Source organism: Molossus molossus, unplaced genomic scaffold, assembly GCF_014108415.1.
Source record: "Molossus molossus isolate mMolMol1 unplaced genomic scaffold, mMolMol1.p scaffold_m16_p_31, whole genome shotgun sequence".
Taxonomy (NCBI): Eukaryota; Metazoa; Chordata; class Mammalia; order Chiroptera; family Molossidae; genus Molossus; species Molossus molossus.
In genome coordinates, this window is record NW_023425368.1 from 2,152,483 (window position 1) to 2,156,322 (window position 3,840).

Below are 3,840 nucleotides of genomic sequence, written 5' to 3' on the forward strand. Positions count from 1 at the left end.
CGTTGTGGGACGTGTAGTCCGCGCCCTGGCCGCGGGGCATGCCGGGCCTCGTAGGCGCCGCGCGCTCGGCGAGCGGGGCCGGCTGGGAGGACGCCGCCCGGTTGCTAGGTAACCGCAGCGGGCGCGCGGGGCGGGGTGCGGTCGCCGGGAGCCGCGGGACCGGGGCCACCGCGCCCTGCCCTCGGGGCGGCCTGGGGGCGCCTTCCGGCGGCCACCGCGCTGCCGCTGCGACGGGCCAGAAGCTGCCGGGGCTCCGGACGGCAGCCTGCAGGGTCGTCGGGCGGCGATCGTTCTGTCGCGGCATCTCGCGGACTTGGAAGAAAGGGGACGTGCTGGTTTGGGGTGACTCGTTTGTGTTTTGTTTTCTAATTTTTTTTTCTTTATTGATTTTTAGAGAGAGGGGAAGGGAGAGGGAGAGAGAGAGAAACGTGGATGAGAGAGAACATCGATGGGCCGCCTCCTGCGATGTCCTCCCTCTGGGGACTTGGCCCACAACCTGGGCACGTGCCCTGACCGGACCCTGACCGGACCGGGATCGCACCTGCGACCTCCTGGGGCGTGGGCCGAGGCTCAACCACTGAGCCCCACCGCCCGGCCGGGTGACTCAATTTGATCATACACACCGGCCCTGCAAAAACACGTAGCTTTGAGCCACTTTGAGAAACAGCTCTACTCAGTTAAACGCAGTTAACATGGAACCAGCAACTCCCCTCCTAGGTATTACCCGAGAGAAGTGAAAACGTGCCCACAAAACTCGCACCGAGACCTTCATGGCAGTGTTGACCTTAAACATAAAACAGCCCGTTATTCACCAGCAGAGTGGACGGATTCAGGAATAGCTGAGAACTGCAATTCGGGACGATATGCTAGAGCAGAAACGATCGGCAAGCAAAGGAGAAGGTGGTTACTTTCTGGAGAAAAAGGACGCTGTGAATGAAAAGTCCATTGGAGGAAAGGGATGGTTCAGGTGCTGATGGTTGCTCCTTGGTCAGCTTGCCGCGGTTTCCCATTGACCGGGTTTGTTGGAGGAGGAGAAAACCTTCCTCCCTCACCCTGGGGTAGTAGAGACACATCTTGCTGGGAATGCAGGGTGTCTGGTCCTGTTGGGTCTGCAATTGAACGTCTTCCAGTTGGGGTGTAGTTGACCTGGAACTGTGTGTGAGGGCTCCCTCTTCAAGCTCATTTAAATGAGCTTTCTTTTATTCATTTTCACAGAGGTATTATTCATAATTGCCAAAAACGGGGGTGTGTGTGGGGGGGCAGGTAAAGTCCATCAACTGAATGGAACAGAAAATATTTCTGTCTATACCATGGAAGTTTATTTGACCATGAAAAAGAATGCAGTTGTGACCCGCACTACAACGTTGGGGAGCCTTGAGAACATTATGCTAAGTGGAAGAAGCCAGTCACAAAAGCCTACAGAGTATATGATCTATTTATATGAAATGTCCAGAATAGGTAAACCCTTGGAGACAGAAAATAGATTAGTGGTCACCGGGGGCTGGGGAAGGGAAATAGAGAGTGGCTGCTGAAGGGGACTGGGTTCCTTTTCAGGGCCATGAGAATGTTCTAAAGTGGGCTGTGCTGATTGATGGTGGCACATACCTGTGACTATACTGGAAACTAATGAACTGGCCCTGACCAGTGTGGCTCAGTTGGTTGGGAGCCCTGTGCACCAAAAGATTGCTGGTTTTATTCCCAGTCAGGGTCCATGCCCAGGTTTCCGGCTCCATCCCCAGTAGGGGGGCGTGCAGGAGGTAGCTGATGGATGTTTCTCCCTCACATGGATGTTTCTCTCCCTCTCCCTTCCTCTCTTTCTCAAGATCAATGAAAATATAACACACACACTAATGAACTATATGTCCTAAATGGGTGGATTGTATGGTATGTGAATTACATATCAATAAAGCTGTTAAAGCTCTGGCCAGTTTGGCTCAGCGGTTAGAGCGTCGGCCTGCGGTCCGGAGAGACCCGGGTTCGGTTCCCGCTAAGGGCACGTACTTCGGTTGCAGTTTGTCCCCGGCCCTGGTTGGTCGTGCGGGTGGCAGCCACTCGATGTGTCCCTTTCACATCGATGTTTCTCTCTCTCTCTCCCTTCCTCTCTCTCCCTCCCACTCTATCTGTACAAAAAATGGAAAAATATCCTCGGGTGAGGATAAAAAAATAAAAATAAAGCTGTTAAAACATACATGTGAAAGAATGTTTGGGGGCTCCTTCCGCATGCAGCCGGGCCTGCCAAGCATGGGGTCTGGCTGTGATGGGGCCTGAGTCTCAGCCCCTGCCCACTGTGTGGAGCCCCCCAACAGGGTGGAGACCAACAGGCTGTCAGGAAACGCTGGTTCCAGGAGGTGTGCTGTGGGGCGTTCCAGGGCCTGCTGCTGCCCTCTGCCTGCCCTTGGGCCCATTCCCTGCCCCAGGCTTCAGCCTCATCCACCTAGGCTGCCACGGTGGCCAGCGTGGCCCGGCCGTCAGCTTCTCTGTGGCCAGTCTCGAGTGCGTGTGTGCAAAGGAGTGGAGGTGAGGCTGGAGGGAACAGACAGGGTGGACTTCGGTCTCTGTCCTGAAGGCCACAGGGAGTCATGATGAAGTTGGCGTCACCGCTGCACTGTAGGGGAACCAGGACACGCATGCCCACGGCACTGGCCTTGCACAAACTGACGCGTTGGGACCCACTTTGCCCCGGGGAAGTGAGACTGGACCCATGACCAGGAAGTGTCCAAGGCAAGCCAGCTCCCGCTCACCCCATCTTTCCAGCAAGTACCCCACAGGCCCGAAGCCACCCTTCAGGGACCCTCTTCTCCCACTCCAGCGGGTGGTGCTCAGGTTCCGGGCGCAGTCTTGGTGCTGTTGGGATCCATTCCTGGGTATGTATCTTTCTGCAAAACTGCACCCAGAGCCCTCTTCCCGAGGCAGAGCGGAGCCACCGCGACCCCTCCAGGGTACAGAGGCCGGCCAGGGCCACGTACCGGCCCCCCTGGGGTGTCTGGCGTGCCTGGGGTTCCGGTCCAGTCGTCCCAGCCTGGGCTGGACCGGTATGAGCGGGGCTGGAGAGAAACCGGGCGTGAACGGGACGTGGGCGGGGCCACAGGAGGGCGGGAGGGGCGAACCCTGGTCCGGGAGGGTTGCCCTCTGCCCTCCGCGCACAGACCACGTGTGAGTTAATGGCCTTTGAGCTCTGGCCCTGTGCCTACGAGAGTTCCCAAGGCGCTACAAATGCCAGTCATTATGATCTTCACACCCCCTTAGATTCTGTTTTCATCGAGAGAGGGAGAACCGAAGCACTGGAAGATGGGTGACCCTCCGCGCCCGGTTCCTTCTCCCCGCCCCTGGAACCTTGCCCCTGAATCCCTTGCACCCCACAGTGAGCCCTCCGCCTGCAGCTTTGCATCTGGGGCCTGCTCTCTGCGTCTCCCCTCCGCCAGGCCCCTGTCCTGACCACTACCCCTCACCCTGGCTGCAGCCCTGCTCACCCCTCCCCTTCAGACACGCGTGGCCGGCAGCAGGATTCCAGGGGGGGGCATCTAGGATGCCAGTCATTTGTGGCTCCGGTGGCTTGGTGGCCCGGTGGCCGGTGAGAGGAGTGAGCAGAGTGCTTTGAGGACGTGGTCCAGCGGTGCCCGTGACCTGCGGGGCTTCCACACGGCAGGACGCAGGGGTCCCCGCCTGGGGGAGGGTGCAGAGGCCCTCACCGTCCTCTGCAGCCGGATGCTCGCCAGAAGCCCCAGGGCGCCAGAGCCAGGCAAGGGCTTTAGAGGTGTCCAGTGCTGGCCTTACTTAGGGACAGCTGGATCAAGCTCGTGGGGACACCGCCTGGCCTCAGATCCCCAGGTTTCCCTAGGC